The sequence below is a fragment of the Schistocerca cancellata genome, chromosome 3 (assembly GCF_023864275.1).
Source record: "Schistocerca cancellata isolate TAMUIC-IGC-003103 chromosome 3, iqSchCanc2.1, whole genome shotgun sequence".
In the NCBI taxonomy this organism is placed as follows: Eukaryota; Metazoa; Arthropoda; class Insecta; order Orthoptera; family Acrididae; genus Schistocerca; species Schistocerca cancellata.
The window spans coordinates 378,774,616-378,798,776 of record NC_064628.1 but is presented as its reverse complement, the minus strand read 5'-3'; the positions used below and the strand labels follow the sequence as shown (position 1 = coordinate 378,798,776).

Here is a 24,161-nt window from a genome sequence, read left to right as displayed (position 1 = left end):
CTAATAGCATAAGCACCTATGGAACACACACGACACAGATCTGTAAGTCCACAGTATTGGTGATAAATTGAGAAAACCGTCCCGAAACATTTGTGCTACAAAACGCCACTGTTCCCTGCCCATGTACATCGACATCAATATGGGATATGATCACCATGCACACTTACACAGGCCGCACAACTGGTTGGAATACTCTGGATCAGATGGTATAGCCTCCCATTCTTGCACCAGTGCCTGTCGGAGCTCCTGAAGTGTCCTAGGGGTGTGAAGACGTTCAGCGATACGTCGACCGAGAGCATCCCAGACGTGCTCGATGGGGATAAGGTATGGAGAACAGGCAGTCCACTCCATTCACTTGATATCTTCTATTTCAAGGTATTCCTCCACGATGGCAGCTTGGTGGGGCCGTGCGTTATCATCCATCAGGAGGAAGGTGGGACCCATTGCACCCCTGAAAAGGCGGACATACTGGTGCAAAATGACTTCCCGATACACCTGACCTGTTAGAGTTCCTCTGTCAAAGACATGCAGGGGTGTATGTGCACCAATCATAATCTCACCCCACACTATCAAACCACGACCTCCATACAGCTCCCTTTCAAGGACATTAAGGGGTTGGTATCTGGTTCCTGGTTCACGCCAGATGAAAACCCGGCGAGAATCACTGTTCAGGCTATAACTGGATGCGTCCGTGAACATAACCTGGGACCACTGTTCCCATGACCACGTGTTGTGCGTCTTGACACCAGGCTTTACGGCTCTCCTGTAGCCAGGGGTCAGTGGAATGCACCTTACAGGTCTCCGGGCGAATAAACCATGTCTGTCCAGTCATCTGTAGACTTTGTGTCTGGAGACACCTGTTCCAGTGGCTGCGGTAAGATCCCGAGCAAGATTACCTGTAGTACTCCGTGGCCGTCTGCAGACACTGATGGTGAGACATCGGCCTTCTTGTGGTGTTGTACACTGTGGATGTCCAGTACTGTGGCGCTTGGACACTTTTTCTGTCTGCTAGAATTGTTGCCATAATCTTGAGATCACACTTTGTGGTACACGGAGTGCCCGTGCTACGACCTGCTGTGTTTGACCAGCCTCCAGTCGCCCTAGCATTCCACCCCTCATAACGTCATGAATATGTGTTCTCTGAGCCATTTTCAAAAGTCACCATTAGCACGTATGAAAACGTCTTCACACTTACTCGCTGCACCGTACTCTGACATGCACCAACACACCTCTGCGTATGTGGACTGCTGCCAGCGCCACCGTGCGACGACCGCAGGTCAAATGCACCGCATTGTCATACACCGAGGTGATTTAAACTCGCAAACCGCCAACCAGAGCGTTTTATCACCATGTATCAGCATATCCTTAATTTATGAGCATGAGTGTAGTTATTTGCAGATGAAGAGGCTTCCACAGGATAGGGTAGCATGGAGAGCTGTATCAAAACAGTCTTCGGACTGATGACCATAACATCAGCATGGTAGATGGACTACTGGTAGCATTTTGGAGCTCGCGGGTAATTGATTGCGATCATTTCAAGCGATTTCTTATAACCACCCTCCGCAATGCTCGACGGTCCCTTTCCGTCAGTGCACGAGCTGCGCCTGGTTGTTGGTTTAGCTGTGGTCGTTCCTTCGCGTTTATGGTACACTTCACACCCACATCACCAGCAGTGAACTTAGGCAGATGTACGAGTGTTGTTGTTCAGGTCTCATCCAATGACTTGTCCATATTTGAAGTCACTCAGCTCTTCTGTTACCGCTCCTCTTCTCACCTCCTTTTAAAATCAGGGGTGGAGAGGGGAGGGAGGGGGAGGGGGGCGTCCACCTCTCGTGACATCTGGTGGTCAATTCAGCATTATATAGAGGTGTCCAGACACTTTTTAGTAGACAGTGTACATCTTCTGTGAACAGCCACATGGAACCTCCAATGTTACTCGCTGGATCATTTATACTTATGTAAACAGCAACGGTCGTATCACAGTTCCTTGTGCTACTCCTGAAATTACCATCAAACCTGTCGATACCATTTCGTTAAGAGTGACGTGTTGAGTTCAGTCTGCAACGAAGTCAGTTTACTCACAAATCTTATTTTGTCCACAAAACGACAATGTTGTTGTTGTTGTTCTTGCTGCTGTTATGGTCTTCAGTCCTGAGACTGGTTTGATGCAGCTCTCCATGCTACTCTATCCAGTGCAAGCCTCTTCATCTCCCAGTACCTACTGCAGCCTACATCCTTCTGAATCTGCTTAGTGTATTCATCTCTTGGTCTCCCACCACGATTTTTACCCTCCACGCTGCCCCCAAGTACTAAATTGGTGATCCCTTGATGCCTCAGGACATGCCCTACCAACCGATCCCTTCTTCTAGACAAGTTGTGCCACAAACTCCTCTTCTCCCCAATGCTATTCAATACCTCCTCATTAGTTATGTGATCTACCCATCTAATCTTCAGCATTCTTCTGTAGCACCACATTTCGAAAGCTTCTATTCTCTTCTTGTCTAAACTATTTATCGTCCACGTTTCACTTCCATAAATGGCTACACTCCATACAAATACTTTCAGAAACGACTTCCTGACACTTAAATCAATACTTGATGTTAACAAATTTCTCTTCTTCAGAAACGCTTTCCTTGCCATTGCCAGTCTACATTTTATATCCTCTCTAATTCGACCACCATCAGTTATTTTGCTCCCCAAATAGCAAAACTCCTTTACTACTTGAATTGTCTCATTTCCTAATCTAATTCCCTCAGCATCACCCGACTTAATTCGACTACATTCCATTATCCTCGTTTTCCTTTTGTTGATGTTCATCTTATATCCTCCTTTCGAGACACTGCCCATTCCGTTCAACTGCTCTTCCAAGTCCTTTGCTGTCTCTGACAGAATTACAATGTCATCGGCGAACCTCAATGTTTTTATTTCTTCTCCATGGATTTTAATACCTACTCCGAATTTTTCTTTTGTTTCCTGTACTGCTTGCTCGATATACAGACTGAATAACATCTGGGATAGGCTACAACCCTGTCTCACTCCATTCCCAACCACTGCTTCCCTTTCATGCCCCTCGACTCTTATAACTGCCATCTCCTTTCTGTACAAATTGTAAATAGCCTTTCGCTCCCTGTATTTTACCCCTGCCACCTGCAGAATTTGAAAGAGAGTATTCCAGTCAACATTGTCAAAAGCTTTCTCTAAGTCTACAAATGCTAGAAGCGTAGGTTTGCCTTTCCTTAATCTTTCTTCTAAGATAAGTCGTAGTTTCAGTATTGCCTCACGTGTTCCAACATTTCTAAGGAATCCAAACTAATCTTCCCTGAGGTCGGCGTCTACCTGTTTTTCCATTCGTCTGTAAAGAATTCGCGTTAATATTTTGCAGTTGTGACTTATTGAACTGATAGTTCGGTAATTTTCACATCTGTCAACACCTGCTTTCTTTGGGATTGAAATTATTACATTCTTCTTGAAGTCTGAGGGAATTTCGCCTGTCTCGTACATCTTGCTCACCAGATGGTAGAGTTTTGTCAGGACTGGCTCTCCGAAGCCTGTCACTAGTTCTACTGGAATGTTGTCTACTCCCAGGGCCTTGTTTCGACTTAGGTCTTTCAGTGCTCTGTCAAACTCTTCACTCAGTATCATATCTCCAATTTCATCTTCATCTACCTCCTCTTCCATTTCCATAATATTGTCCTCAAGTACATCGCCCTTGTATAAACCCTCTATATACTCCTTCCACCTTTCTGCCTTCCCTTCTTTGCTTAGAACTGGGTTGCTATCTGAGCTCTTGATATTCATACAAGTGGTTCTCTTTTCTCCAAAGGTCTCTTTAATTTTCCTGTAGGCAGTATCTATCTTACCCCTAGTGAGATAACCCTCTACATCCTTACATTTGTCCTGTAGCCATCCCTGTTTAGCCATTTTGCACTTCCCGTCGATCTCGTTCTTGAGACGTTTGTATTCCCTTTTGGCTGCTTCATTTACTGCATTTTTATATTTTCTCCTTTCATCAATTAAATTCAGTATCTCTTCTGTTACCCAAGGATTTCTACTAGCCCTCGTCTTTTTACCTACTTGATCCTCCGCTGCCTTCCCTATTTCATTCCTCAAAGCTACCCATTCTTCTTCTACTGTATTTCTTTCCCCCCTTCCTGTCAATTGTTCCCTTATGCTCTCCCTGAAACTATGTACAACCTCTGGTTCTTGCAGTTTATCCAGGTCCCATCACCTTAAATTCCCACCTTTTTGCAGTTTCTTCAGTTTTAATCTACAGTTCATAACCAACAGATTGTGGTCAGAGCCCACATCTGCCCCTGGAAATGTCTTACAATTTAAAATCTGGTCCCTAAATCTCTGTCTTACCATTATATAATCTATCTGAAACCTTTTAGTATCTCCAGGGTTCTTTCATGTATACAACCTTCTTTATGATTCTTGAACCAAGTGTTAGCTATGATTAAGTTATGCTGTGTGCAAAAATTCTACCAGGAGGCTTCCTCTTTCATTTCTTAGCCCCAATCCATATTCACCTACTAAGTTACTTTCTCTTCCTTTTCCTACTGTCTAATTCCAGTCACCCAAGACTATTAAATTTTCATCTCCCTTCACTACCTGAATAATTTCTTTTCTCTCATCATACATTTCATCAACTTCTTCATCATCTGCAGCGCTAGTTGGCATATAAACTTGTACTACTGCAGTAGGCGTGGGCTTCGTGTCTATCTTGGCCACAATAATACGTTCACTATGCTGTTTGTAGTAGCTTACCCGCACTCCTATTTTTTATTCATTATTGAACCTACTCTTGCATTACCCCTATTTTATTTTGTATTTATAACTGTGTATTCACCTGACCAGAATGCTAGTTTTCTTTCTCCTGATAACGATGTCCTCTTGAGTAGTCCCCGCCCGGAGATCCGAATGGTGGACTATTTTACCTCCGGAATATTTTACCCAAGAGGACTCCATCATCATTTAATCATACAGTAAAGCTGCATGCCCTCGGGAAAAATTACGGCTGTAGTTTCCCCTTGCTTTCAGCCGTTCGCAGTACCAAAACAGCAAGGCCGTTTTGATTAGTGTTACAGGGCCAGATCAATCAATCATCCAGACTGTTGCCCCTGCAACTGCTGAAAAGGCTGCTGCCCCTCTTCAGGAACCTCACGTTTGTCTGGCCTCTCAACAGATACCCCTCCGTTATGGTTGCACCTACGGTACGGCTATCTGTATCGTTGAGGCACGCAAGCCTCCCCACCAACGGAAAGGTCCATGGTTCATGGGCGGGGGGAAACGACAAATCAGAACTGTATTCGGTGCCTTTCACAAGGAAGACGCCATCAACCTTTAACAGTTAAATTCGCCAAACAGCTGTGTAATTGAGTTGTTATTTTATTTCGTTTTCGCTACCAGTTTCGTCAGTCATTATGCCATTTTCAGGCCTCACATGCACCTCTCAGAAATAATTGGTATTGGCATACTGGGGCCATGTGTTTCTGGCCCAGTTGCAGTCAAGTCTACGAAGCGAGTACTTGAGCTACGAATTCACGACGTCCAGAAACGCATGGCCCTAGTATGCAAATATCGATTATTTTTGAGAGGTGCATTTGAGTCCTGAAGATGGCATAATGAACTGCCGAAACTAGTACCGAAAATAAAATAATATCTCAACTGCACGGCTGTTCGGCGAATTTCGTTGTTAAACATTTGACCAGCCGCTGTTCCAAGTCCACAATGGATCAACAGAGACTCCATCAATCTGGTCACCTTAGTCTAAAGCGGACTCAGTGCGGACCGAGCGAGGTGGCGCAGTGGTTAGCACACTGGACTCGCATTCGGGAGGACGACGGTTCAATCCCGCATCCGGCCATCCTGATTTAGGTTTTCCGTGATTTCCCTAAATCGCTCCAGGCGAATGCCGGGATGGTTCCTTTGAAAGGGCACGGCCGACTTCCTTCCCTAATCCGACGAGACCGATGACCTCGCAGTTTGGTCTCTTCCCCCAAACAACCCAACCCAACTCAGTGCGAAGCAGTCGAAAATAAAAGCAATAGAGTACGAAAGTTCTTGCAATATGAAAGTAAGGACGTTGCCCCCAAGACTGTTGTTACACCCCATGTCGGTTGCCGTTTGTTGTCAGATATTTCTGAAATCTACAGACAGGACGTGGGCATCTGTCTCATACCACCATCTCTTCTGCGATATTTGTCTCAGGATGTACAAATGCTCCAGTGTGGATCTGTTTTTGCGGTAGCCACATTGGTAGTCCCCTACTGGTTCTTCAGTTATTAGGATCAGTCTTTTTATAAAGCAGTCGATATGATTTTGTGTGTAGCATCACGCTATGCAACTCTTCTGTGGTCATCACACACAAGAGGATGATTTTTTTTTAATGTCGGATAAATAACTGGTTTCCGAGTTTTCAGCTGTGCTTTGTGTCTTCCAAACAGTTTTCATTAAAGACTGTAGTTACGATTCTAGGGGAGTTGAAACTTTAATATTGGCAACCATTTATTTTAAACTTATACAAAATAGATACATGTTTTAAAGTTTTACTACCCTTCGAAGTAATTACCAGCATCGTCTACAACCCGTTACCAGCGATATCGAAGTCGTAGGGTACTGTTAACAGCACCATTTATGATAGGTCGGGTGGAGTGGTCTATTGCACGACGAATCTCTGCAGCAGCTCTGAAGCGAATGCCATGACGTGCTTCCTTCAGTTCACGAATGAAGTTGAAATCACACAGCACTTCCTAGACTTATCGATCGAATAAATCAGTCACAACTTGGGTCGTATGTGCCCGAACATTGTCCTGCAAAACGATGGGTGGGTCCAGCAGAAAGTATCGCCGCTTCTTTCTCTAAACTGGTCGCAGGCTGTGTTCCAAAAATGAACAGCATGCAATACGATGCATGGTGATTACATAGCTCTTAAAGAACCATGTCATGCCTTTCGTAACGTCCAGGGTACCATCATAAATCGAGGTGACGTCAGTATAATTATTGTCTTTGGACAAAAGTGTCATTTCTGCTCGTCTCATTGTATAATTTTTTCGGTTACCTTTTGTACTATACTATATTATGCTATGTATGATCCAAGTTTCGTTGTGTGTGGCTATAATCAAAGTGCAGCTACTCACGGATGTCCAGCGTGGCCTGTAATTATCGAATGGCTGCAAAACTTGGTAGATATCCTAATGCGTTAATGCGGAACCGATTTGCGCTGCAAAAAATTCAGTTACAATTTTGGCCACCAGGTGCAAATCTGGCAACGTGAGTGCAAGAAAGATGTATAGAAATGTTTCCAAATTCTATGGATTAGGAATGGAACGTAGGCATAAAAGGTGAAACGAATGCGAAAGGCATACTGTTGATTTTACTATTAACTGTCTCGCGTACACAGTTTTTCCAGTATGAGCACCAGAGACATCCATGCTATGCTGCATCAACAGTTGCTCACAGCAGTTACAGTGGAACCTGTGTAGCGTGTTCCTGTGCATTGGCCTTCGAGTAAGGTAAATACCAAACTCCTTGTGAACGCATTCTTTTAGATACCCCCAGAGCCAAAAGGCACATGGATTCAATTCAGGTGATCTTATAGGCCATGCACCTGGAAAACCTCTGGAGATGACATCTTCATGGAAGGATGCATTAAGCAGGTCTTAAAGGATGGGCGAGTGACGTGAGGTGTTGCCCCAATTTGCATGAAAACAGTGGATTCCACACAGTTATGCTCTACCAGAATAGGACTCATTTACTGTACAGGAAGGTCTCAATTACATACAGACATCACGGTGCACCTGAAAGGCCTTCTGGATGTATTCTCTTCAAGGAAGAATGGATTGAGAATGAAGGTGCCCGTTAATCCACACCACAGAGTCGCATACGGCAAGTGAAATAGCTCTTCGTGCAAGACACGCAGTTTAACAGTACACCAAACTCGGCAGTTCTGTGTGTAGAGGACAAGGGGGTATTTTTAGGAAATACAGTGCGAAATTGTGATTTAGTGTGTTTCAGTGCGCGATGCGCCAGCCTCACGGCAGACGGCGGACGAAGGCCGGCCGGAGCGTTATGCAGGTGACACAGTTTTACAACGAGCGTCGGTACGTGTGTACGTGCGCGGCATCCATCAACAGCCAGAACGCAGCATTAGCAGAATTACGCAGGCGCTGGCCGCGTGTGGTGCGGTTGCATCAGCCAACTCATCGAGAACCTTCTAATAAACACGCCGCCGCGTAACCGGCAGATTCAGCAGCGGTCTGCGCGATTTAAGGGCATCAGAGGTGGGCGTCGGCATTCGGTTCGACCGATTGGGCGTTCGGTCGCTGTTACGTCGTCGTCATCTGTGACGCTGTCCCGGAGGACTGGCCGGCAGAGGGCGTTGCCCGCTGCTGCACCGGCGACTCGTGGCATCGTCACGAGCCGCCGCGACTGCAGGGGGCGCGCTGGGCCGGGCCTCGTGCTGCTAACCTCCTACCGCCTGCGAGGCCGAAGACCGAGCATGGTGTCACGTTCCCCGGGCTGCGTGCATCAGCACGTCTTCAAAATGGTTCAAATGGCTCTGAGCACTATGGGAATTAACTTCTATGGTCATCAGTCCCCTAGAACTTAGAACTACTTGAACCTAACTAACCTAAGGACATCACACACATCCATGCCCGAGACAGGATTCGAACCTGCGACCGCAGCGGTCGCGCGGTTCCAGACTGTAGCGCCTTTAACCACTTGGCCACCCCGGCCGGCAGCACGTCTTCCCCGTGACATGAGCGGTGGGGCTGAGCTACCGGAAAATGTATTGAAAGAACCAACAATAAAGAGGGAGATTGCTAAAAACAGCCACCTTCTTCTTCCCAGCCACGCCCTACAAACCCGACCACATCACCCGATCTGGTCATCCGATTACATGTATATTGACCCTGCAGTGTACTAAAATGTGCTACGTCACTCCATTGAATATCGCCCGGCCACATGTTATCAACGTCGATCCCTGCCAGAAAATAACGAGCAAATTCAGAATGTTGCTGTGGATCGTGAGTTTCAGTTGCTGCACTATCTGGATCCTGTACGGGTACCATTGTAAAATAGACTACAAAACTTTCTGTGCTGCTGACCATGGGATGGACAATTCTCGTGACACTGCACGAGCACAAGCACTACCGGGGCTCGTGCAGCATGGTCAGTTACAGCAACAGCAACCTCGTTAGTCACTTCCATCGGGATAGCAGGCCTTCCTCTTTCAGGTGCCGCACAAATCTCAACCGTGTTTTCAAATTTCATTGTCATCTTCTCTAAACCATTTAATGACATCTGTCCTCTCTGCTGATCCTTTAGTCGGCGATACTCTCTCAATGCAGCACTATTATCGCTGCCGTTCAGATAACACAGTTTGAGTACTGGCGTGTGGTCTCTCTTCTCGATAGCCATACTGTTCACTCACGTTGTGGCTTGTCAAATGGCAGCGTGGATGTCATACCATCATGGAAACAATGTACAGCACCAGATTTGCACCATCTGACCACAACTGGAGCTACTTTTTACTTTTTTTCAGTGGAAATCTGTTCCACATTAATGCATTAGCGTATCTACCAAGTTCTGCTGCCATGCGATAATTACAGCCCGCACTGAAACTCCGCGAGTAGCTGTACTTTAATTATAAGCACACGGTCGAACGATCTTATTTGGCAATGATATATCTTGCGAAAGTTACTTTTATCCTTAAGTTTTGTACATCACTGTATATAGAAAGGCGTTCATTATTCTCAACACACATCAAAAGTCTTGTTTGTGTAAAGCTATTATTTAAGAAGTGGCTGAAATACATTCATAAATCATTCTACACTCCTGGAAATTGAAATAAGAACACCGTGAATTCATTGTCCCAGGAAGGGGAAACTTTATTGACACATTCCTGGGGTCAGAGACATCACATGATCACACTGACAGAACCACAGGCACATAGACACAGGCAACAGAGCATGCACAATGTCGGCACTAGTACAGTGTATATCCACCTTTCGCAGCAACGCAGGCTGCTATTCTCCCATGGAGACGATCGTAGAGATGCTGGATGTAGTCCTGTGGAACGGCTTGCCATGCCATTTCCACCTGGCGCCTCAGTTGGACCAGCGTTCGTGCTGGACGTGCAGACCGCGTGAGACGACGCTTCATCCAGTCCCAAACATGCTCAATGGGGGACAGATCCGGAGATCTTGCTGGCCAGGGTAGTTGACTTACACCTTCTAGAGCACGTTGGGTGGCACGGGATATATGCGGACGTGCATTGTCCTGTTGGAACAGCAAGTTCCCTTGCCGGTCTAGGAATGGTAGAACGATGGGTTCGATGACGGTTTGGATGTACCGTGCACTATTCAGTGTCCCCTCGACGATCACCAGTGGTGTACGGCCAGTGTAGGAGATCGCTCCCCACACCATGATGCCGGGTGTTGGCCCTGTGTGCCTCGGTCGTATGCAGTCCTGATTGTGGCGCCCACCTGCACGGCGCCAAACACGCATACGACCATCATTGGCACCAAGGCAGAAGCGACTCTCATCGCTGAAGACGACACGTCTCCATTCGTCCCTCCATTCACGCCTGTCGCGACACCACTGGAGGCGGGCTGCACGATGTTGGGGCGTGAGCGGAAGACGGCCTAACGGTGTGCGGGACCGTAGCCCAGCTTCATGGAGACGGTTGCGAATGGTCCTCGCCGATACCCCAGGAGCAACAGTGTCCCTAATTTGCTGGGAAGTGGCGGTGCGGTCCCCTACGGCACTGCGTAGGATCCTACGGTCTTGGCGTGCATCCGTGCGTCGCTGCGGTCCGGTCCCAGGTCGACGGGCACGTGCACCTTCCGCCGACCACTGGCGACAACATCGATGTACTGTGGAGACCTCACGCCCCACGTGTTGAGCAATTCGGCGGTACGTCCACCCGGCCTCCCGCATGCCCACTATACGCCCTCGCTCAAAGTCCGTCAACTGCACATACGGTTCGCGCCCACGCTGTCGCGGCATGCTACCAGTGTTAAAGACTGCGATGGAGCTCCGTATGCCACGGCAAACTGGCTGACACTGACGGCGGCGGTGCACAAATGCTGCGCAGCTAGCGCCATTCGACGGCCAACACCGCGGTTCCTGGTGTGTCCGCTGTGCCGTGCGTGTGATCATTGCTTGTACAGCCCTCTCGCAGTGTCCGGAGCAAGTATGGTGGGTCTGACACACCGGTGTCAATGTGTTCTTTTTTCCATTTCCAGGAGTGTATTTTCGGGCTGATTTTTTACGTTATGCTAGAAATATACGTAATTTGTCTGTAGTGTTTGTACTATTTATTGTAAATCTTATGTCATAATTCACAATGATGAAACTAAAGAAGTCTTTTATTGCAACTGAATACGATGTAGTGAGCGCAAAACCAGGCTACTGAAACGACAGGGCCATCTTTCTTGTCATACATAAGAATGATTTTGTCAAATTTTGCCCGAGGTGTAGAAGTGCATTACGTCATGATAAAAAGTTCGTGTGTGGTGGACGATGGACTGAGGAGAGACAAGGCCAGTACACTCCGTTACTTAAACGCAACTGGGCAGTATGTTGGCTCCAGGGTACACTATATGCCCCTATTGTTACGTAACAGTCTATTGCCAGCCCGGTGGGTCTCATGCGCTACTCATAATTTGATTTATGTGAACTTTATTCCCGTCACTTAATAAAACAGTAAACCATTGTAATGAATAACGTCAGTAACTGGCAGCAGTATGCCATCTACCATATTCCGAAGGTGGTTTGGAAAGTTCTCAGAATGGAGCAGAAGAAAAGTATTTACATCACTGAAAATGTTTTTATTTTTCAATTTAGTCTCCTTGTAGATTAGTGCATTTCGTCCAAAGATGTTCCAGTGCCTTGATCCCAGCTCGAAAATGAGTTTCCTCCAGGCCTGCAAAATAGTTGTCAACTCCAGCTATCAGTTCTTCCTTTGAAGTGAATCTTCGTCCACCAAGAAAAATTTTCAGTTTTGGGAAGAAATGGAAGTCTGACGAAGCCATATCAGGTGAATAAGGCGGGTGTGGCAACAATTCATACCCTGGTTCGTGTAATTTTGCGATAGCGACGGCACATGTGTGCGGCCGAGCATTGTCTTGATGGAAGATGACTTTCTCCCTTGCTAAACCTGTCCTTTTTTTCGCGTGTCTTTTGTTGCAATTTGTCCCGGAGGTTAGCATAGTCTTCTCCGGTAATTGTTTGCCCAGTGGAGAGATAAATCTACAAACAGAATCCGTTTCGCATTCCAGAACACTGATGTCATGACCATTCCCGCCGAAAGAATTGTCTTTGCTTTCTTTGGTGGTGGAGAATCAGCATGTTTTCCTGCTTTGACTGTTGTTTCGTGTCTGGGGTATATTGGAAATGGAAAGGTTTGGGTTTGTTGAATACCTGAAGAACGTTACCTGGCCGGCCGCGGTGGTCTAGCGGTTCTGGCGCTGCAGTCCGGAACCGCGGGACTGCTACGGTCGCAGGTTCGAATCCTGCCTCGGGCATGGGTGTGTGTGATGTCCTTAGGTTAGTTAGGTTTAAGTAGTTCTGAGTTCTAGGGGACTTATGACCTAAGATGTTGAGTCCCATAGTGCTCGGAGCCATTTTTTTTAACTTTACCTGCCGTCACGTGTTGCGCCAACAGCGAGGTACACAGGTGGTGGTGTTGAGGTATGAGATATGAGGTGTGTGTTCCACGGTAAGGGTGTGGTTCCCTTACTACACTTAAAAAAACGTTAAATGAGGATAGATATGAACACTTTTTACAGCAATGTATAGTGCGTACCATAGAGGAACATTTCAGAGATGACAACTGATTGTGTGAGCACGATAATACACCTGTCATAAAACAGTATCTGTCAGGAAATGGTTTGTGGACAGTAAAATTCCTCAAACGGACTGACCTTCCCAGACACTTTTCGCATGAGCTAGAAAGGTGACTTCATTCCTGACCCCAATGTCTAACATCATTACCTTGTCTGGTTTCAGCTCTTGGGGAAGAATGGGCTGCAGCACACACACACACACACACACACACACACACACACACACACGTTCTGACTCCCCATTGCCTCACTGAAACTGTCTTCAGCAGAGTTCAAGCTGTCGTAAAAGTGAAGGGTGGAGACATTTCATATTAATGTTCAGTGTAAGTGTCCTGATACCTTTGATCGGATAATGTGTACTGGGCAACAATAGCTCCATTGTTCTTGAAGCAGTCCGAAAGGGCACCATGAGAAGTTCCAGAGCTGAACAGTGCAAGACACTATTACGTATGTGGCAGAGGGTTGCACCATACATTCGGCTTACTTTCCATCCCATTGATGTATTGAGTGCACAAGGAACAATTGTTTATTCGCTTCTGTGTGAGCTGTTATTTGCTTCATTTTACCTCAATGATCGATAAATTGCGAGCTGAAGATGCGAAAGTCGACCCTTGGAATTTTCTGAACAGGTTTTCGCGAAATATGCAGTGCCTTTCTTTGAAAGCTTGCCAGTTAAGATTAGGCCTATTTTAGCATTTCTGTTAAATGCCAACGTTCGTCACATAGGGCTGTAGCCATTCGCCCCATCTTCCCTTGCATTCACGAAACAAGACCTTTTAGTCACACGTGATACTTTATACAGTCTCTGCAAGTGTCCCCCAAGCGATTTGTTTTGTAGACATATTGCAGTTTCCGCGTGTCCTGCTCAGATAGGCAGTGTTCTATCACCAAATAAGTATTCTTCAATACCACGCAAAGGTTGCTCTTTTAATACACACAAAATTTTAATACTAAATTGCTCCATTGGTAATCATTGAATATCCTCGGGTAGAGCATTTTAGGGCCACCATTGCGAAACTGTTGTGTTTCTCTGTTAATCAATATCTTGGCCTGCCTATACCGTCTTTATTACCAGTGCTGTGTTGATGAACTTAATTTCTCTGTCTGTAGGTCTGATGATATGTCTTTGTGTGAACGAGCTGCTTTGTTTTGCAACATAAGCATATTGTTGCAGCCTACAGAATGGTTAGATAGTAATAAAAAGCCCATGGATAATGAGGCTGTGGAACATTACAGAGTGCACTTTAGTAGGTACTATTCTAATATAACAACTTTTAGTTTCCTCAAGAATATAGAAAGTTTATGACATACATGAGTGCTGATGCCAGGTTAACCCTGTATCAATGAAAAAGCCCAAGCTTAGTTGCTGCTATGTTACCTGGTACTTCAGAATCACTGAGGCTGCATATCATTCTGTGTTGTCTCTTCATTAATGCGCATCTTGTTCGTGATAGACCAGGCCTCAGCCTCACTAAATAGGATTTCTGCATGTTGAAGAATCAGAGCTACATCCCCCGTTTGAGAATAAAGTTGTATTGTGCGTGAACTGCTAGCTGTGTCCGTTGGAGCCTGTCATAAATGAAAATTAGGAACAACAGAGGCACTATTACGGATACCTGTGGCACCCTGTGTTGTAATTTGATTTCATCTGAGTCTGCTCTGTGCATTGTGACAATGTGTCATCTGTTATTCAGGGAGGATTCACTGTGTAGTAACTTCATTTCTCCTGAGTCTGTTCTCTTCTCTGAGACACTCCGTCGTCTGTTATTCAGCTAGGATTCGAGAATTTGTAGAACAGCTCCCCCAGTACCATACGATTTTAGCTTGCCGAGTAGGGCCTTATGTGGGATACAATAGAAGGCTTTATTAAGGTCGCAGAGTGCCATTGCTATAGACTCTGTGTCTTCAAAACCCTGACTTATATTTGCAACTAGTACTACTGTTGTCGAGTTTCCTTCCTGAAGCCATGCTGCATATCACACAGCAGGCTACTTCTTTCAAATTAAAGCTTTAATTATGGACTCAATCTGGCGTTATAGATATAGGCCTGTAGCTTGATGCTTCATTTTTCGTATATTGGCACATGTGTGCTATTTTCAGGAAGTCTGGAAATTTACCGCCATTGAGGCATTTATATATTACCAGTGGTTAAAAAATTTCACAGATTATATTTTTTAAAATACAGGGCATGCCATAAATATAAGGGCTCTGCTACTGTTTGTAATGTTTACTATTTTTATGTCATTTTGGATACACTCTCTTCCAAGTTACCACGTTGCATTTATTTCCAAATTTCAGAGCAACTGCAGGATCTATTCCAAAGTCAGGAATTTCACCCATTGTGCTTTCCTTTATGTTTATAAAATAATGGTTAAATTCGTCTGAACTGCAAAAATTAGAGTGAGATGTTAGCTTTTGCCTTTCTTCGTTAACCAGACCCCACAGAGGCTTGCAAGGATCATGAGCTACTTCAATAAATCTGGCATTGCTTTCCTACTTTGCTTTCTCTACTTACTTCTACACATCCCTTTAACGTGTGCAGGCAAGACTGATGTGCTGCAGCTTCCTCTACATCCAGGAACATTATTTGGCTTCTAACGACGTTCAATACATGCAGCACCTGCCGTGGCTAGATACCTCGCAGCTACCTCTGGGCAACGTCTCCTGTCCGCATCAAGAGGTTGCCCTGTATTTGCCGTGACCTGTCAGATGCATTCCTCACAGACGTAAACTATGAACCTCAGACTTCACTATATTGTAAAAATGCAAGGCCATCCCCACACGGAGCGACTGGAAAGCAACACAATGGGCAGGCGATTTAAACTGGTAACTGGTCACGTGGCTGACAATGCAGTGAAACACGGTGCAACTCAGGACTGACAAACTGCAGTTGCCGTGTGCAAATGTGGAGGAGAGGAAGCATTGTTTGTTGCACGCAAACATCTTTTGATTACACTCAGCATGTAGAGTACAGTCACACTTGGAGGAAGCTGTGGTGTTCTATTATTATTATTACACATGAATGAGAAAAAATTCTGGATTCATCTGTAAGAGAGCCAAACTGTAGGCTGTCCGTAGCAGACAGATCGATTCGAAATTCATTGCTTTTTACAGAATGAATACACATTGCTACAGTGATATTGTACAGTTTATTTTTCCCGCCATTGACACCACATAAGACAAACGTGAAAGAATGTGTCAGTGCAGAGGAACAGATAAAAATCTCTCTGAAGTAAGAAAGTGCCACAATTTATTTTATGCACACAGTAAATAAATACTGAAAATTATATCAATAATAAACATCACAATAATTAGATTAGTAAACAATACATGTAAATGGCAGTACATTCTGATTGTTGTGTTTTGTAAATCACTTTTGAAACCTAGCTACTGGGACAGACAGTTGTGGAGTAGTTGCTTGGTTCATAATTTCATCGATTTGTTGTAATACTCTACACTTGAATACTTTTATTCCTTCATCACTCATCTCATACACCTCACACGACAAGTTTAAGCGGAAACATTTTCGTATCTTCTCTCCTCTGGTTCTGGGATTTAGAGTGCTGTGAGGTGGCCTCCATTTTGGCCTCTGTTTTAATCAGTTTGATGAAGCAGCTGTAGAGGAGAATCTGGCATTACCTGGAAATTTCTCTCAGGCAGGCAAAACTTGAATTGTACAGGTTGGCTGTCTTCATTCAGCTCAAAAGTCGCAGTCTCTGGAAAGGTTTTTTTTTGCACATTTGGTCCCACTGGCGTGTAGGTGATTTTCTTTTAAACAATAGATGTACCTGCCAAGTGATCTTTTCTCATTTCACACGTCTCGTTCTATCAATCCTTCATTAAGTAGCCTGGGAACTTGTACAAAATCGGATTTTTTCTACTTGCCGTACAAAGCTAAAGTTCACCACCTGCTCGTTCGTCTTCATACTGAACCAATACAGAGGTCAAAGACGCAATTCAGATCATTAGGCAATGCCGCCGGCAGTTGGTTGGTGACGCGTTGCGAACGATTTAGTAGTGTTGAGTAACGCAGCAGTCGCGCCATTTGCGGAGTCCCATTGAACTACACAGGAAGTCATTCGCAATCGACCGGTTACCAACTCGCGTCGGCAACGAGTTTCAATTGAGTCACTCCGTGTGCGTAGCGCACGTCTCGTGGTTTTGAGCACTTTGCCGTGACGCTCCGCCTGTATTGTTGCGCTTGCGCAGTGCGGCATCCGCGCACGCACAGTTCCCTGCTGGGGCCGCCGGCTGTGAGCAGTTCGATAACGGTCGCGGCTTCGGCTGATGCGACCTCAAACTCTCACGGGCATTATTTCGAAGAACGCGGAAATCTTGAACCAACCGCCATTTCTCCAGAAGCGAAAAAAAAAAAAGAGTCCGGATGCAGAATTTGGTAACTTGTCAGCTGGATGCCATACTAAACCTATTCGCTTTTGCTGTAACTGCAAACCTGTTTGCAAAATAAACGACTGTTCGGAAAAAGCTATGATTTTGTTGAATGTAGTATATAGAACGAATCTCAAACATATTGCCCAGCATGTAACTCACGTAGAGCAAATAAATTTAAGTCAATAACGTCAAGTATTCCCTAAGGAATATTTCTCGCTGGAGAGCTATTTGTGGTAATAGTAACATGTTCCTCTCGTTTTTTCTGAGTTTGCAATAAAATAGTATATTACTAGTAAAACCATATTTTCATACTTTCATCCGAAACCTATCAGTAGATTTTGAGTTAGTATCTGAAAATTTAGTTGTAATCAGTGACTAGTGTTGTTATACTGCCTTGGCACACGAACAAGCCTAATTTGAGCTTGCAACACGTATGTTACATTAAACAACAAGCTGCTGCTCACTTGCTACCCTTTGGAGTCTGAGGTGCAGAGTTTTATTCATTACAGAATTTTCATACACTATGTTTAACCATAAATTCTCTGGGATATGGTATAATACATTTTTGTCAGAGCTATAATATTTACTTCTTGTTGTGCAACTAAGTGGCACACACACACACACACACACACACACACACACACACACAAACAAACAAACAAACAAACGTTGTCTGGACAACATCGAGAGACTGTGTGGTGCTGGGGTGCAAGACTTGCACGTCTCTCAGTTCAGTTAACTTGGCCCATTGTGTGTAACCGATCCTCTTCTGTATTTAATCCACTACCTAGATCTCTCGAAAGCTGCTTCTCTGAAGATATGGTGCTGGTTAAGGGAATTTACTAACTACTTTTCTTTTCTTGAAATAACTTTAGTACTCTTAGAATACTTTCCAGTTCAATCACAATATATTTTCAATGTTCATAAAAAATAACTTCAGCAAGTTAACTCATTCTTTGAACATTAGTCATTTACACTTCTTCAAAATATCTCACATGTGTCTCGTTCCAATCATAACCTAGACAGAGTAATTCAAGAATCTCTAGTCCCAACCGAGTCCAATTCATGAGTGTCCTTAGGAAACTACTTTCAAGTGTCCACTAGTCTTCTTACAGTAACCATAGACATTAAAGAGCACAGGATACTACATAAACTTTTCTTGTTGTTCTTTGCCTGCACACGAAACTGTGTACCATACAGCAAGTACTTGTCTGCCACCGTTCGGCCACTGTGTCCATCTTTTTCCTCATGGTTGTTCTTTTTGACCTGCACATACAAAAACTATGTGCAGTCAGCTGATTAGTATCTCCTAGTCATACCTAAAATATGAGGTGTCTGGAACAGTGGAAGGCCAAGTGATTCTAGAATATCCTCTGAAATTTCTGAAATTCTCGAAGCACTACAACACACACACACACACACACACACACACACACACACACACACACACACACAAATTCGAATAATTTGTGGCACTGCTCCGTTCCTTTTTTTTTTTTTCTATGCAATATTAGACTGTTAATCATCTTTGCAAGACAGAGGTAAATAGAGCACTGCATTAAGTTCTAGCAATGGGGCAGCTGGATAAAAATAAGTTGCACAAAATGATCATTTCTTGTTTCAACAGGTTATTTCTTATTAATCAGGATTTGAAGAATCATGTTTTGTGGTCACCAATTTATTCAAAAATCTTCAATTACAACAGTTGCAGATTTTTCAGTAAGCCTGTGATGAAAGATCTGAATATAGCTTATTTTATAAACCAAAGCCACCAAGTGATGTAGTCATTTCCAGTGTAATTCTAATGAACTGTAGTGTCCTGCCAACCTAACACTAAAATTTTACAACCTACTTACCAGTAAGAATGATTTATGATCATGAGAACGTAAGAATTTTCAAGTAAGTTTGAAACTGCACAATATGAAGTTTATTGGTGGAGTGTGTCCCTCAAAAGATTGGATATAATCCGTCTTTTTGTAGGCTGTAACAAACTGAGAAATTCATAGCACCAAGTAAATGAAAACACATTTTGCAGGTTCCCAGTTTGGTGTAGTGCTTCTACATATATCAATAAGTAAAACAGCTGGTCTTTCAGTTACTGTTCCAGACACTACTTTCATTGTGTTATTTGCAGTTCCACGTGCACCACTGGGTCACTGCCTCTTCGAAGAACCTTGAGAACAAAACTCTCACCTTCCTACTTGCCACTAATTATTGCCCAGCAGCTGCATTCGTGGAGTTGCATCACTGTCCAGAGGCATAAACATGCCACTGAAAGTAAAAGGAGGCATTGACAGATCCCAGGCTTCACTGGAAAACATGTAAGTAGTGGTATATGGCACAGGTGATAAATCACTTCCTTAACCAGATACTCTATGTTGATGGAATAAAACCAAATGACATTATGAAGCTGTGGAAAATATGCATTATGATATACAATGAATCCAAATAAAAAACTGCATGTTTCATAAGTCTGCTTGATAACATTAAATACGAATATTGAAGATAAGCAAGAAGGGCCATTTTACAGACTGTTTCATGCCACTGTCTACTGAGGATGCACCGCAACTGTACTAATTTCCAATAATTCTTTTTTCACTGACATTGAATCCATGTGTCTGCTTACAGAGAAAGCACAATGATTACAAGTTTAAAATCAGTACCGCTTTAAACTGGAATCAGAAATGTTCAAACCATCAAAAACACACTTTGATAATTGATTGCATTCATACTCACAAAAAAATAATCTGTGTCAACTGATATGAATTTGGGCTTCCAATTTATTAACTGTATACAGTTGCTGTTAGTTTTAACCTCACTGTGTGAAAACGTTTTAGTTGAGTAAGCATTTAAACAATTCCTCCACCCATTGAGGGGATATATGGTGGCAGCACTAATGCCATTTGTGCGTATAAAATCACAGTTCTATGACCCAACTTGGATATCGTAAATCAGAAGGCACAACAATGGACTTCTATAGCATAAAGGAGGGAGGATTTCTCTCCAGGCAAATACGAAGCCTGCATTATCAGCACTGCAACCGAGTCCTCCATACAGCCTGCTCCACTTGAGTTTAGCATTCTATCTACAACTACCTAAATAAAGCAAAATAATTGTTGGTGTAGGACTCAAATATTTTAACAGATTTACTGAAACAAACACACAATTTAGCTGTCTGCATCTGGCACTGAAATGCCCCATCCCAAAGTATTACACAAATTTACTAAGTCGGCAGTCCATATTTGCATATCTAGTGAAAAATTTGTCTTCAACTGCAGCACACACAGCCAAAGAAAAATTCCAGGAGTATAAGAGTTGTCTCTAGCACAAATGACTGTGGTGATTGTGTGTATATTGTAGTGTAGTGTTTATGAGGGCCTTTTTGTTTATGAGGTGTACAGGTTATTATCATAGTGTCACATACCTCCACTCCACAAGATACTGAGAGAGGTATTTGAATTGAATCCAGAACAATGGTGCAAGGTTACCCCTTGCTAGGTAAATACATATAAATAAATTTCATTCCATTGACAGGGATCAAAATGATTACCTTCTGCTCAAGCACCAATGTACCAGCATGCACTGACAAAGTTATGGAATTGGATATGTAAAAACTGATTAACATAAGAGCACTCTCAGACCAATATATGTGCCACACAGAATTCAATACAAGCAGGGAGGGTGGAGGGTTAACATGTGTGGTGCTGTAACTTCGTCAAAACATATCTGAGTAGAAATGCAGAGAAAAGGAATTAAGTTTGTTCAAGGTAAAAGCTATCCAAATACAATTTTATTTGCAAGAAATACACAAATGCAACAATGAACTTCATCCTCAAGATGAGTTGTGTTACTTGGGAATAAAATCAGTGGGAAATATGTGTACGCAAGAGTGAAATGGCTGCAGGAAAAATGAACAAAGCGAAAAAGAAGTGTATCGTGGATGCACACATCCAGCTTATAAAGAAGTCGAAACTACTTCCAACAAAATTACAAGCAAACCTGTCAACTTTAAGTATGATGAAGATCTCTACAAGAGAGAGGGACTGCCTGCTAAGAAGGCATCTGGCATCCAGTATTAGAGTTTGTTGCAGCTCTGGAAACTTGCAGTTAAACAAGACAGAAGGAATAGGTAACATATCTGTACAATTTATTAAAACAATTGGGGGTAATGGTAATCAAAAATTGTTCAAATGGCTCTAAACACTATGGGACTTAACACTTGAGGTCATCAGTCCCCTAGACTTAGAACTACTTAAACATAGCTAACCTAAGGACATCACACACATCCATGCCCAAGGCAGGATTCAAACCTGCGACCGTAGCAGCCGCGTGGTTCCGGACTGAAGTGCCTAGAACCGCACGGCCACAGCAGCCAGCGAATAGTAATCAAATGATTAAGTCTGTGCACAGGGTCTACGATACTGGAGATATACCATTGGACTTTCAAAAGAGTATCATCTGCACACTCCCTAATATAGCAAACACAGATAACTCTGAGAACTATTGTACAATCAGCTTAACAGCTCTCGAAACCAAGTTAAAGACAAGAATAATATACAAAAGAATGGAAAATAAAATTGAGAATCTGTTAGATGACAATCTGTTTGGCTTTAGGAAAGGTAAAGGCAGTAGAGGGGCAGTATTGACTCTGTATTAAATAATGGAGGCAAGACACGTATAATCCACAGAGCTTCATATTATTTTCCCACCAATAAAAAATATTTGACAGTTTAATATAATGCAAAAGGTTTGGAATTACTAGAAAAAGAGGAGGTGTAAGATAAAGAAAACGACGGACAATAAACAAGACATGCAATAATAAACAGGCAACAACAATGGAAGACCAAGACAAATGTGCTCGGATTGAAATGGGCATAAGCCAGGAATGTTATCTTTCTCCCTACTATTCCAGCTGTACACTGAAGAGGCTATGACAGTAATACAGTTTCAGGGGTGGGGTTAAATTTCAGGCTGAAAAGATATAAGTATTTCATTGATGACTTTGCTATGCTCTTTAAAGTGAGATACAATTACAGATTTTGTTGAATGGAATGAACAGTGTAATCAGCAAATAATATTGCTTGGGGGTGAACAAAAGAAGGAAGAAAGTAATGAAGTATTTCAGAAATGAGATTAATGATGACTTTAAAACTGGACCATACAGCCAACAAAGTGAAGTTCTGCAATCCTGGAAGGACAATAACCCATTACAGAAAAAGAAAGGATGTTACAGGATGATTAGCATAGTCAAAGAAGGCATTCTTCACTGAAATTATTTGCGGAACATACCGGGTAAGGCAGTGAAAGAGCACGGTTTTGAAAAATCACCAATTATATATTTACAAAAAGAGTATAATTATTTCAACATGAATCTTAAGTACATGAGAGGAAATTAATGTTTTAACTTAAAACAATCATTTTTTGAATATGGTGTCAGTAAGGTGGCGTCCTTGGTTTTGCACACATTGTGTGAGTCTAAGATGAAATCCTCCCATGATGTTCTGTAACATCTACAGCGGAATGTTCCTGCCAGATTTGCTCCTTCAGACCTTCTTTTGTTCTTGGTGGATTTTCCTCGAAGACTTTGCATTTAAGATAGCCCCAAAGAAAGAAGTCTGGGGTGATCAAATCTGGCAAATGGCAGGCCAAGGGATATCACCATTCTTGTTGATTAGCCATCCTGGAAATGCGAGTTTAAGCAAATCCATTGAGACATTAGTGTATGGCTTGTTGCACTATCTTACTGGAAGAGCCTTTCTTCATCTGGATCATACTGATCGATTTCAGGCAGACCAAAGTTGCCAACATGTCCGCATAATGTTCAGAGGTCACTGTTACTGTGTTATTAAGTTCATCTTCAAAAAAACAGGGTCACACTATTCCACGAGAAGATATTGCACATCTAATTGTTACTTTATCAGAATGGAGTGGCTTTTCATGAAGATCACGTGGGCTATTTGCGGACCAATACTGGAAGTTTTGCTTGTTGAAGTAGCCACTAAAGTAAAAGTGGGGTTCATCACTCATCCATAAGTTATGCACTCTTTCTCCATTTCTTCCGATAACTAAGCATCGCTTGGCAAAAGCATATGCAATGGTTGTAATCATTAGGTTTTAGGGCTTGCACTATCTATATTTTGTATGGATGATAGTGTAGATCATTCTTCAAAATCTGACCCACTGATCGATTGCTCAGACCAAGTTCAGCGCTGTGCCACCTTGCTGACTGTCATGGACTTTATACTAATGAATCACATGCACAATCAATGTTCTCTGGTGTCCAGATTGTTTTTTTCAATGCCACTTATTTTCTTCGTCCTGCTTGCAGTGGCTTCAAAGTTTTTCACCCACAGGAGGATATCTTTCCTTGGTGGCACGGGAGCCTATGGCAGTAGATTAAACTCAACGGAAAGCGCGCTGGCCCCCAATCACACTATGTTTTTATAATATGTTATAATATGCTTTTACACCAAATGCACATTGCATGCTTGACCAATGCTCCATGGCTACTGAAATTTCCACCTGTTTAGACACTCAAGGTCGTTTCCCCCACTCCCACAACCCTCCATCACACCTGTCAGCCGGAGTCGAAATCGTGCCGTTTCACTGCCTCCCCCTGTATTTCTGTGAATGTACATCTGGAATATAGCATTCAATTAAAGTTACGCAGTACAATGGGAAAACTGGTGATGAATATGGCACAGGAGATGAAGTAGTTGTGACCTGTGTCAAACCAGTCAGAACAATGGTGACCTTAAAGTTCAAAGTTTATTATACCAGCAGCATTTGGAATTTTATATTTGACAGTTAAGAATGGACCTGATATTCTATCTCCTTGCAAAGACGTTGGCTGGAACATTCTGTCTAACCAATTAACTACTGTTACTCAAAGTACAGCCATTTAGGTTAACAAAA

At 43.3% G+C, this 24,161-nt stretch overlaps 1 long non-coding RNA gene across 2 annotated transcripts in view; it reads left to right on the top strand.

The window, feature by feature from the left end:
* The window catches only part of LOC126175075 (uncharacterized), a 61,427-nt gene that overhangs the window by 15,738 nt on the left and 21,528 nt on the right, over positions 1–24,161 (top strand). Inside the window, exons 1-2 of one of the 2 annotated variants that reach the window (XR_007535517.1) lie at positions 17,137–17,250; positions 19,381–19,567. This is a non-coding gene — a long non-coding RNA (uncharacterized LOC126175075). Of the gene's footprint in view, positions 1–17,136; positions 17,251–19,380; positions 19,568–24,161 lie in introns of those variants that run through there. The other variant, XR_007535518.1, reaches the window with a different exon arrangement.